General features: G+C 42.1%; 2 long non-coding RNA genes across 5 annotated transcripts in view; one reads left to right on the top strand and one right to left on the bottom strand.

The window, feature by feature from the left end:
* The window catches only part of LOC142144023 (uncharacterized), a 34670-nt gene extending 23148 nt beyond the window's left edge, over positions 1-11522 (top strand). For all 3 annotated transcript variants that reach the window (XR_012689641.1, XR_012689642.1, XR_012689640.1), the window contains exon 3: positions 9853-11522. This is a non-coding gene — a long non-coding RNA (uncharacterized LOC142144023). The remainder of the gene's footprint in view (positions 1-9852) is intronic.
* The window catches only part of LOC142144026 (uncharacterized), a 995146-nt gene that overhangs the window by 214949 nt on the left and 766850 nt on the right, over positions 1-13347 (bottom strand). The gene's annotated exons all lie outside the window — the stretch shown is intronic.

The raw sequence follows: 13347 nt of genomic DNA, 5'->3' as shown, positions 1-13347 counted from the left end.
TTGCATTTGTAGACACACATACCAAACATGCCAGAGTTTGAGATACAAATTTAAATGAAGGACAATTTACAATATACAGCTATATAGTTCTCTATACTACCTTATATGCATGCATTTGTTGTAAGGCTGGGTGCACACTACAGAATTTTCCAACCAATGTGTTATCTACAACGAATGTACCATCGACTGAAGAAAAAAAAAAGTCACGATCAGCATGTCGATTCATGCATACACAATATACATGTTTTAAAAGATTTACCCTCAGATCTGTGCTCTTCAACCGTCATAACCGCCAGCTGAACAGATCATGACTCTGTAAACTCTATGGAGATCCTCATCGTGAGTGCATACATATTGCAGTATTAGAACAACATTTATAGTTCTGCTGAACAATCAAATGAAACAAAGATCGGTACTTTAGAACGACTATCGTTCATTGTTTAAGTATACACACTAATGAGATATTGGCCCGAACGGATGTTTATCGATCGATTGACCTGATAGTCGGCTGAAAAACCTGTAATGTGTACCCAGCCTAACATTTCATATGAATTTCACTGTCCCTTATTACTCAGCCAGCTACTAATAAGAATGATGCTTCTTATTTGGTAGAACTGTGCAATTCCTCACATTGCACAGTTCTACCAAATATTCACTATGTTCACATCTTTTGAAGTACATGGTAGTCGGATTGTTAATCCATTCTCTATGGCCCTCTGGTCCACAACAACAATTTCTTGAACATTTCTCTGCACGGATCCCTCACTTCTTATCTTCCAACATCCCCACTATCATCATGAACGATTTCAACATTACTTCACGTTTCAATTTTGCCTCCAAACTACTTTAACTTCCTCCCTCAGCCTCTCCGTCTCTCCTCTCTCATTGGGAAGGCCACAACCTTGATCTTGTTTTCTCTAGACTATGCTTAGTTTCTGATTTGCTTAACACTCCTTTCCCCCTCTCGGATCGTCACCTTATCAGCTACAATCTCCCGGCTCTCAAACTCTACCAAGCCTCCTCATACCCGCAGAAATCTTAACTGTATTGATTTTCAAGATATCTCGACCTCTCTCCAATTTTTACATTCTCTTCTCCTGATATGGTAGTACCACATTTCACCAAACGTTCCTCATCATCATCATTGTCATTATCAGCCATTTATATAGCGCCACTAATTCCGTTGCACTGTACAGAGAACTCACATCAGTCCCTGCTCCATTGGAGCTTACAGTCTAAATTCTCTAACAAACTAACACACACAGACCAATAGAGACTAAGGTCAATTTAATAGCAGCCAATTAATCTACTAGTATGTTTTTGGAGTGTGAGAGGAAATTGAAGCAAACACAGGTAGAACATACACACTCCACACAGCTAAGGTCATGGTCAGGAATCAAACTCATTACCCCATTGCTGTGAGGCAGAAATGCTAACCACTAAGCCACCGTGCTGGTATGGCAACAGCCCTTGCAGAGCTGTAACTTAGAATTCTAGCGCCTGGGGTGAGAAAGACAAATGCGGCCCCCCTAGCACTTAATTTTAACCAAATGAACCTAAAATATTCCTTAATTGCGCCCCCCTTCAGCGTTGCCCCCTGGGCGATCGCCCCTGTCGCACAGCCCTAGTTACGGCTCTGAGCCCTTGATCAAGTGACTCCAGCAACTCTTTAAAATGTGTTGAGTTCGATGTCAGCCGTGGCACACTAAAGTAGCATAAAATCCTCAGAAACTTTTAACGCAAAGCATAACGTCACTGGTGTACATCTGGTACCTATGATTTCTCACATATATTGCTACCAATCCTATCGAAATTATCTGAACACTGCTAAACAAACATACTTCCAATCTCTCATCTCTGCATATGCTGCTAAACTCAAACGCCTTTTTAACACTTCTATATCTCCTCTCAACCCAAACCCTCCGACTACTATCAGTGCCCCATATCTTGCTTCCTACTTCAAGGACAAGAGTGATAAGATCCAGTTTGAAATGGTATCTTCCTCAATAAACAAACAGCTCAATTTCTTCCTGGCACCCTCTGACACCCTCTCTTCCTTCAAATGAAGAAGTATCTACTCTCTTCTTATCTTCCTATTCTACCACCTGTCCTCTTGATGCTATACGCTCACAAATCATTCTCCTCTATCTCTCTTATGCATTTGACACTGTTGACCACACTCTTCACATACAAATGCTACGATCCCTAGGTCTTCAAGACACTGTCCTATCCCGGTTCTCTTTCGTGGCCAGGTTCAGTGTATTGGATTTTTAAATGCACCGGCGCCGGAGGGGTTAAATTACCAGCACTAGGCGCAACATGTACAAAATTAATTATTAAATATGTACAATAAAAAAATAAATGTATTTTAAGTGTACGCTGCATAAGTAACCGGCGGTTACTGCAGAGAAAGAGTTCATTCCCGGCACTAGGCACCAGGAGTGTATAAATGTATATGTATATTAAATGTTTAATAAAATAAAAGTGTTCCTATCTCCCTGGTGATCCAGTGGGGTTCTGAAGCTCCTCCCGCAGGTTGCTGCTTCCGCTCCAGTCCTTGTCCATGGGATGGGAGTACTGTGGAGCTGGAGGGTCCTCCAATCTTTGATGGTCCGGCAGGGGGCAGAAGGAGCAGCCCCTGGATGAAGTTGGAGCCAGGGGCTCCCTGAATGTGAGCCCAGTTGGCAGCTGGAGCTCCGTGGCAGGAGCACCTCTTGGAACCCAGCATGCAAAGTGCTATACTGGAGTTCAGAGAACTCCAGGATTGGGAGCCTGGGGACTGCTGCCTGGGTAATTGGCTGCTTTCTCCCTGGAGCCAAATTCGGCCACAGGGTCCCTGAAAGTATTTTTAGGTGGGAGATTTAAAAATAAAGCTCCCGCCCTAGACTTACTGGTACCAGGGGTGGAAAGGAGGCTGAGCTCACCTCTCCTTTGCAACTCGAGGACAGTAGTACACTCCCCCCTGCACTAGCAACAATGTTAAAAGTTTGAAACCCATCCAGGCAGGGCTGTCTTAACGCATGGGCATGTTGGGCAGTTGCCCGGGGTCCCCACGAACATAGGGGTCCCATAGGCTTGCTAACTTTTCATTCTGATTTTCTGGGAGATTTATTCAGAACCTTCAAACACTCTTTATTAAAATATTTAGGTGGCATAATTACCTCAGCTGTTATCTCTACATGCAATTTTGTTGTTGCGAATACATATTTTGACTTTAACGAAAACAATGTACACTTACTAATTGTACATAAGTGGGTGAGTGGTTGTGTAGGAAGAGCTTATTAGTTTTCCAAAGGAAGTGGTGTAGATAGAGAATAGTAGAGGACTTAGGACTGAGCCATGTGGTACTCCAACTGACAAAGGAAGCGGATGTTGTTCCAGAGAAATTAACACTGAAAGAGCGATTAGATAGGTAGGGTGAGAACCAGGATATGACAGTGTCTTGAAGACCTAGGGCCTGATTGTTTAAGGAAAATAATTCAAGAAAATGAGTAACTTTCAACATTGGGAAAACCATGTTGCAATGCAAGGGGTGCAAATGAGTTTATTATGTTACACATAAGGAACATACAGGTTGTTTTTATATGTAGGACAGAAATACACGTTAGCTTTATTTTTACAGTGATATTAATACTTGATCTAGGACATGCTCTATCCCAATTATAAATATGTCCTCACATTATAAATTTATCTCCCCCTCCAATGCAACATGTTTTTGCCAAGGTCCAAAGTTACTCATTTTATTTGCTTTACTTTCCTTAATGAATCAGGTCCCTACTGTTTGTATGAGGAGAGAGTGGTCAACAGTGTCAAATGCAGAAGTGAGATCCAGGAGAATTAGAAGAGAGTACCGGCCTTAGGTTTTAGCTGTGATGAAGATGATTGACAACCTTGGTCAGCGCAATCTCTGTGAAGTGTTGAGGGTGAAAGCCTGCCTGAAGACGATCCAATAGGTTGTTTGCAGAAAGACAGTGTATGAGGCAAGTGTAGGCAGTTCATTCGAGAAGTTTGGAGGGGCATGGAAGTTGAGAGATGGGGTGGTAATTGAGAGAGACTTTGGATCAGAATTTATTTTTTTTCAGAATAGGAGTAATCACTGCATGCTTGAATGTTGATGGAAAGATACCAGTAGAGAGAGAGATTACAGATTTTAGTTAGATGTGGAATGAGCACAGGAGACATGGAGCTACCAATTTGTGAGCTTATGGGATCAAGAGAACAGGAGGTAGAGTAGGAAGATAAGAAGAGTGTGCTACAACGGAATTGAGCTGATTGCTTGTCGAAATCTTATCAATCTTGTCCTTGAAATCGGAAAGCAAGATCCTGGGCACTGATGGCAGTCGGAGGGTTTGGGGTGGGAGGATTGAGAAGAGATTCAAATCTGTTAAAAAAGCATTTGGGGTTAGAAGCCTGAGCATACATGAGAGATTGCAAGTATGTTTGTTTAATAGTGTCCAGAGTATTTTGATAGGATTCATAGATAGCATTATATGCATTAAGATCATTAGAGGTTCAAGATTTACGCCAGTGATGTTCCGCTTTACGAGAAAGTTTTTGTAGATTTCGTGTTACTTTTGTGTGCCACGGTTGACAACAAAGTCTATGCGGCGTATGAAGAGTCGCGGACGCCACTTGATCAAGGGCAGTTGCTAGAGTATTGTGAAAATGAGGAGTTACCATATCAGCGGAGAAGAATGTAGAAATTGGGGAGAGAAGGTGTTGAAGAGAGATGGAAAACTGTTGAAAATCAGTGGAGTTAATATTCCTGCGGGTATGAGGAGACTTGGCAGCGGGGATGTTAAAGAACTGAGGGTGAGTGAGTAGCTAATGTGATGATCCGAGAGGGGGAAAGGAGTGTTAAGGAAATTAGAAACCGAGCATAGTCTAGAGAAAACAAGATCAAAACAGTGGGTATCCTGATGATTAACCGATTCAATCCACTGGGAATGGTCAAGTGAGGAGTTTAGAGAAAGTAGTTTTGAAGCAGCATTGGAATGTGTATTAACAATAGAGATGTTGAAATCACCCATGATGATGGTGGAGGTGTCAGAAGATAAGAAGTAAGGGAGCCATGCAGAGAAATGTTCAAGAAATTGTTGGTGTGGTCCAGGGGGGCGATAGATCTCAATATGTAGAACTTAACCTCATGTGTCAAACTCCCATTGTCCCATAGATTGCAAATAGTTCCCTCTTACCACTCTGTCTGTCTGTCTCAATATTTTTTTATTACTGTGTTTGTTTCCAACTGTAAAGCTCTATGGAATTTGCTGGCGCTATATAAAGAAATGATGATGATGATGATGGGCAAAAGCAAGATTTCTTCTCCATATGGAATTCGGATAATGTCTGTAATATAGCTACCCACTTCCCAACTGCTCCTCGTTTGGACTTGGGTCTCTGATACCACTGTAGAGAAACATTAGGAATCAGACTCGGCATATAGCCTTGCTATTGCCTGGCATTATGCTTAATACTACCCCAGTAAAAAACAAACACAAAGAAAATGGGGAAGAAAAGAGATTATCCAGGGATTTAGGCTCAAAAGATAGATGACTGGAAGGAATGCATTTACATTAAAGGCAGGGCTGCTGAGGGGAGAGGGCAGGTACTAATTACCCGGGCCCGGCCCAGGCCCTCACTGCCGACCTTTTTTTTTGTTTTTTTTAAAATCTGTTTTATATATTTTCTTTTTTTATTATTATTTATTGTGGGGTGTGTGTGTGTGGCTCCGTCCCCTTTGTTGGTGGGAAGAGCAAGCTCTTTAAAAAACAAACAAACAAACAAAAAAAAACACATACTCACATGATTGCGGCACAGGTGTCCCTCCTCCTTCCTCTCTGCTCCGTTCGCACTGAATGTCGGACCATCACGTCATGCCCGACAGTCAGTGAGGAGCGGCACAGAGAGGACCCAGACAGAAGATGAAGGAAGCCAATACAAAGGTAAGTAAAAGAATGGAGGCAAAGGGAGGAAAACAGAAAGGCACTGAGTGATGAAGGAGGGGAGGGGGGAGCAGCATGGCACAGTGATGAAGGAGAGGAGGGGGCAGCATGGCACAGTGATGAAGAAGAGGAGGGGAGCAGCATGGCACAGTGAGGAAGGAGAGGGGGAGGCAGCATGGCACAGTGATGAAGGAGAGGGTGGGGGAGCATGGCACAGTGATGAATAAGAGGAGGGGCAGCAACATGGCACGGTGATGAAGGAGCAGGGGGAGCAGCATAGCACACTGATGAAGGAGAGGGGGGGGCAGCACAATACAGTGATGAAGGAGACGGGAGGAGCAGCATGGCACAGTGATGAAGGAGGGGGGGGCAGCATGGCAAGGAGAGGGGGGGAGCAGCATGGCACAGTGATGAAGGAGAGGGGGGCAGCATGGCACAGTGATGAAGGAGAGGGGGTGCAGCATGGCACAGTGATGAAGGAGAGGGGTGGAGCAGCATGGCACAGTGATGAAGGAGAGGGGTGGAGCAGCATGGCACAGTGATGAAGGAGAGGGGGGAGCAGCATGGCCTAGTGATGAAGGAGGGGGGCAGCATGGCACAGTGATGAAGAAGAAAAGGGGGAGAAGCATGGCACAGTGATGAAGGAGAGGGGGGAGCAGCAATGCACACTGATGAAGGAAAGTGGGGGGAGCAGCATGGCACAGTGATGAAGGAGAGGAGGGAGCAGCACGACACAGCGATGGAGGGGAGGAGCAGCATATCACAGTGATGAAGGAGAGGGGGGGCATGGCAAGGAGAGGGAGGGAACAGCATGGCACAGTGATGAAGGAGAGGGGACAGCATGGCACAGTGATGAAAGAGGGGGGGAGCAGCATGGCACAGTGTGATGAAGTAGAGGGTGGGCAGCATGACACAGAGTGATGAAGGAGGGGCAGCATGGAACATACCGATGAAGGGGGGCCAGGTGAAGGAAGGAAAAGCACAGTTTTCATAAGGGGGCACAGCGTGGTTGTGGTGAAGGGGCACAGTGTGATGTTGAAGGGGCACATTGTGCTCATAAGGAGGCACAGCGTTGTGATGATGAAGGGGCACAGTAATGTGTGTGTAATGGCACAGAGGGCTTGTGGTAGTGTGTGTGTGTGATGGCACAGGGGGCTTGTGGTAGTGTGTGTGTGTGATGGCACAGGGGGCTTGTGGTAGTGTGTGTGTGTGTGTGTGATGGTACAGGGGGCTTGTGGCAATGTAGTATGTGTGATGGCACAGTGGGCTTGTGGCAATGTAGTGTGTGTGAGGTAGTTGGTGTCTAATTAATGGGTGCTATTTTGTTAGTGGGGTGATGGTGGGGCAATTTATTAGTGGGGACTAATAATTTAAGATGGGGTAGTTTGGGGGCTATTGAATGTGGGGGTGAGTTTGGGGAGAATGAGGTCTCTTTATTAAATATGACTATGAATTATTTAATGGCAGTGATGGTTGCGGGAAATAGGTATATTTATGAAATGTAAATACTATTAATTTATTGCAGGGGCTGTTTACAGGGAGGGAAATAGGTTTATTCATTAAATGGGAATACTATTATTTTAATGTTGGGGCTGGAGGAAGGCCTAATTATTACTCGTGGGTGCTATTGATTTAACACCAGGGCTGGTTGGAATTTTCTAAATGTACCCATTTTTATTTCCAAATAGGGCCCCCAACATTCCAGTATCCAGACAAGCCGCAGGAGGTGAAAGTGACAAGAACAGGTAGGAGAGAGCAGGAGAGTCTGTGAAATGTTGTGATTCTAGTAGGACAATCCCAATTTTTGGTGAGTTCTGCCCAATGTAAGGGGCAGGAAAAGACTGAACTCTTTATGTACACACTGCATTCTTTATATATTACACTATGGTGCTAGATGTCCTGAAAGTTAGGAGTGCACAACAATGCAGGTTTTTTTTCTGTAGGAGGGTGGCCTAGCGCTTTTCACCTGCTAGCTATGCCCAATGATGCATAGCACGCCCCCAATTGTATGAACAAAGCAAATATGAGTTCTGTGGCGCCGCAGAGCTGTGGCACAATTTTTTTTACCATGCTGAACTATAAGGGGGGCCCCATGAATTTGTTGTACTGGGGCCCTGAATTCCTCTTGGCAGCCCTGATTACAGGCACTGTGCTAGATCCATATGAAGGCAACAAACCTAGACCTAATGAGGCTACACCTAGGAAAAAAACAGTCATTATTACTCATGTATACTCAATGTCTCTGCAAAGCTCCCACTCCAGACTACATTTTAAAGGTGAGCCTATAACATTGTGCCAATACCATTGGTACTATTATCAGTGAATTTACCAACAGTCATAACATTGAAATAAAAAAGTAAAGCATTATTTAAAAAAGTTAATAAGTAGTGTGGTTAGCTCTTATCAGGAACAAGGTTGTGAAACAGATTCTTCTATCTCAGAAAAGGAGCTCTCAGAGCTGTAATAAACACATACAGTTACAGAGCAGAGTCGTTTCATCTGTTTTCCTATAAATATATTGCCAGGGTACAGTGACTATGGGGCTGTGTACAAACGACAGAACTTTCCAACCAATGTGTTATCTACAAAGATTGTACCTACGAATGAAGGTCTGATCAGTTGGTTGATTCATGCATACACACTACACACGTTTTAAACGATTTTTGCACGACTGACCATCCGGCCAGCGATATTTGTCAGTCATAACACTGTCTCAAAAGATTGTGATTCTGTACACACTGAAACAATATATGGCCTCACTGCAGCAATATATCAAATAAATTTAAATAAAAGGCTGAACATCATTGCTAAAAAACTCCCACAAACTCAGATTCTGTAAAAGGAAATACGTCATTGCAATTCATTCTATACCACATCTTTGTGTAGAGTGTGCTACGGCACATTTACTATTTTTACATGTTACTTTTTTTTTTATATAATGGCCACAATTGAACAACAGCAAGCTCGTGGTGTTTTGCTACACTCTCATCCATCTCAATCACCACTCAAGATACATATACAATAAATACTTACATGTAATATGATGAGTGACCATTTAGTCAATGGAAAATTTGAAGCTAAAAGCAAATTCACAAAATTCATACTGCATGGTAACATTGGTGCTCTGCTATCAAATAATGATTAATAACTTTTTTTAATTTTTAATGTATCATTAGTCATTACTATATCTCTTTGTCCAGAATAACAGTATTTCTGATTGGTGTGACAGACCTCCCTATTAGTGTGATCATATACATGCTCTCCTATTGGTCCAGTGCAGTCCCAAAGGTTTTCTTTTCAATGTATGTATTCTTTACTGTGTAGTGCTAGGTATCTCCACATTACATATCTCCCAACTGTCCCGATTTATGTCGGGCAGTCCTGATCTGAGGACTCTATCCCGTCATCCTGATTGGGATAGTTGGACTGAAATAGCGGATTATATGTATAAATCAATTCACTTCTCAGAGCAGCGCTGAAAGATTGCCACATAGGAGCAGCAATTTCATGGTCTTTTAAGGGAGGGACTCGTTAGTAAGGGGCGGTCTAGTGCTTTAGAAGCACTAAGTACACTCCCAAGGACATGATCACGCCCCCAAATGACAAAACCATGCCCTTGCTGTGACGTGGCCACGCCCCATTGCACGTCGCAATTTGATGAATAGCTGCAATGTTGGGAAGTATGACATTACATATCTAACACATGCACTATATTGTCCAGGAGTATCTTCTGCCAATGTATATACTGCCATACTAAGGTGTTTATAGCCTATGTCATAGGATTTCATATCGTCTCCCCATGTGTCCTATCTGTCTGGCTCCAACTCTAGACTGGCCATATTGTCCTGTTTTCAATGCTGCTCCTATGGAAATCCACAATACATTTTTTCTTCTGTTATTTTTCTTACAGGAAGGTGAAACACAGCCAGACTGAAGGTCCCTGAAAATTGAACATAAAGTAATAAAGTTAAATGTTCTGGGAAAGAGGGAATTGAGTAGCTGTGTTTCATTCGCTCTCCCGTTAATATATCAATGTTTGTTTCTCTAGTTAGTGCTTATTATTGTTTTAACATACTGAACTTTTTCTTCCATTGTGCTATCCAAAAATGCAGCTGAAAATGAAAGATGAACTGCATTAATCTGCACACTAACATAAAATAATAAAAGAATAAAACTACAATAATAAATATAAAATGCCTTGATTACACAAGTTCAATTCTGCTGCAGTTACTGTGCCAAGTTGTTTAGGATATGCCAACTTTACAAGGTCTGGTTTGTTACCATTTTTTAAAGCAGAATAAGTCATTATGCACGACTGCTACATTCAAATTGCTCAAAAGCATCTCTCATACACATCTGATTTCATGCTCAGTTTGGGGTAATACCTTTCTTGGGTACTGAGCAGAGACAACTGGTGAGTGCCACAGACCAAGGGCACACACAAGTTGACCTGTCCATGTGCATGGAGACAGTAGTTTAATACAAAAAAATAATAATTAGAAATAGATGAGATAGTATTGAATGAAAATATTATCATAGATACATGCAGTGACTCTTGGAGCCAGGCGTTGTATGTAGGGCCACCATCAGGGTGGCACAAGGAGTACAGCACTATGGGGCCCAACCAACCCTGGGTCCAAACAGATTTATTAGGGTAACGGGGCTTCCACAGTGAATTAAGGGATGCAGCAGCGGGCCCCCTTGTATGTAGACCCTCCGATGCCGCTACCAAGATTTTGGTTGAGCCAGGCTACTGCCATTTGCTCCAGTCCCAAACCCCCAGGGGCACATCTTCCCTAGAGAGAGGCAGCTGCTCCTGGACAGAGAGCTGAGACAAAGCAGAGAGGCTCCCTGCAGCGCCGCTGACGTCCTGACACCGGCAATGGAAAGGAGCCAACAAGAATAAGCAGAGAAGTAGAGAGGTAGGTAAAGTACTGCAGAGATTAGAACCGGAGACTGGGGTGGCTGGAAAGAACAAGGGGAAGAAAGAGATGATAATTTAAAAATGGGGGTGAGGTGAGAGAAGGAATATGGCGGGGGGCTGCATGTTACATTTGTACTGGGCATCACAATTTCTGGTGGCAGCCCTGATTGATTCAGTTCCATGCCCACTTCAGATTTCGATATCAAACCCTGTCATCTCACATCATGTGCACAGATGGTACAAGCAGGTGGATCTAAGCTAAATGCATCACAACATAGTCTGGCGATTGAGTTACAACATATTGCTTAGCAATAAGGAATTAAGCATGATGACATTGCCTAACCAAGGCAGTCTCTTTGTGGCTTATCCTTCTTATTTTTGCACCTTTTGAAACTTCTATCTTGGATTCATTTCAGCAGCTCCTTGTTTCAGAACAGCTTTACTCTTCTTTAAGGAGAATTTTTGCTAATACAATTGTTTGTACTTAAGGAAATTATTTACAACTTATAATGCAAGTTTACAAGTATGTACTGTACATCCATGAAACAAACTCCTGCATTTCTATAAATTGAATATATGTTTGGTAATTGTAATGAAAAGTGTTCAAATGTAAAAATATTTTGCTTTTTACTTTGTTTATAATGTTATATGTATATTAGTCCAATAAAAAAAAAATATATATAATTATATATATTGCAAGTGACAATGCTGCTATTCAATTGTTCTTGTTTGTTTGTCTGATATGAGATTAAAGTATGCCCATCATGTATCCACAGTGGAGGCAGCCATTTTGTGTGCTAAACTATTATTCAAACTATGAGTTCACTAAACTAGCAGCATTACTGACTCAGCAAGTGTCCTAGTTATGACAGTCCCCCTTCATATGAATATTGGTTCAGCCCAGAAAATGACTGTCTCCGATGTGCGTAGGCAATAGGTACACAAAACTGGGAACCAGCAGAGCCAGTTTCTTTATACACATTCTGAAAGTAGAAGAAATGATTTACAGACACAAAAATGCAATGACTTTATTGCATGTTGTTGAAAATGTAATTTTTAAGAAAACAGTTGTTGTGTAGCTCTACATTGGACATGGTTTCATCCTTCCTTATATTGCACAGCTCTGTGTAGACTGCTAACACTATATAACATTATAAATAGAAGTCTAAGCATCTCTCATTAAAGCACAAATATTCTGAGGAGTGTTGAACATTTTTTTAGGTTTCCACACAGGTGCAATTTATTTACTGATCTTGCAATGTGGATGAGGTCAATCAAAAGTGTCAGAGAAAAAGCCAATAGTGGTAAGAGGAAAAGCAAGGACAGGTCATTGAAAGAGTTACATTCAGAACTGGGAAGGATAAAAGGAGAGTAGAGCAGAGGAACACAGTCATTCAGAAACAAGGAAGGATGAGAAGACAGACAATGCCATCAGAAAGGAGAATAAGAAACAGGGTTTGTGTAGGTTAGACTTTACTGGCAGTGACACATGTATTACTGATTTAAAATCATTACAGATATATGCTGCAGTGTGTATCCAAACTACATGTGTCTCTAATTCAAATGTGTACATAGGAATGTCTAAACTATCATAATGAGATCACATACATTTCTGTGTATTTTACCTTATCTAAGTCATGTACAAGGTATTCAGTTATAGGGTAGGGTCCTCAGATCTTGCTGCCTGAGTAAGGCATATTTTGCAATTGTCTTTTAACAGATTGTCTGGAATGAGAAAGACCTAAATATACACAGACTTACATCAATCAAGGTAGTCTATCATAACAGTATTTGTGTTATACATCAGTATTTACTAATTATACCCAAATAGTTTTGTACGTCAGTATAAATCAGCACTCATGATAATACATTAGTCCCTAATATACTATTAAGGTTGAGTTAAACAGAGATGTGTGTTTTATGCTTTTACACAAAGATATCCAATGCTTCCACAACATATAAAAATAAAGTCCACTTTCATTACATGCATACGTCCATGGTCTACTAATTAGAGCTGAAAAGATTACCTGTATATGTATTTAGTCCTCACATCCAGTCTGTCACATATCTACGACTGTGTAACCAGTGCTGGGATGTGTACACTGTCACAGTTTCATATCTCAATCATACTGTACACATACTGTATTCCACATAGCCAGCCTTTCTAGAACGATTCCAGACACTTGAGTCCTTTACAGAGGTCTCTTCTCCGGCAGACCCCCACCCCGTCTCTCTGTTTTTCTTCCTTTGTAATCTTTCAATTGATAATTTCATTTTCTGAAAACACCTTTTTCCTTCTTAGCTTACCTCTCTGCCTTCCACTTCTCGTCATTCTTCTTGCTGGTAGCTTCTTGTTTATCTCTCCTGTCTCCAGATTTTGCTTTACTCTCTCCTGCCCTTTCTACCCATGAGCATTTTAGCAGCTTCACTGTTTTCTGCTGCAAGTTCTCTTTTCTGTTGGCTTTGTAGGCACTGCTCCCC

Source organism: Mixophyes fleayi, chromosome 3, assembly GCF_038048845.1.
Source record: "Mixophyes fleayi isolate aMixFle1 chromosome 3, aMixFle1.hap1, whole genome shotgun sequence".
In the NCBI taxonomy this organism is placed as follows: domain Eukaryota; kingdom Metazoa; phylum Chordata; class Amphibia; order Anura; family Limnodynastidae; genus Mixophyes; species Mixophyes fleayi.
The sequence above is the reverse complement of the archived record's forward strand: the minus strand, read 5'-3'. Positions and strand labels throughout refer to the sequence as shown.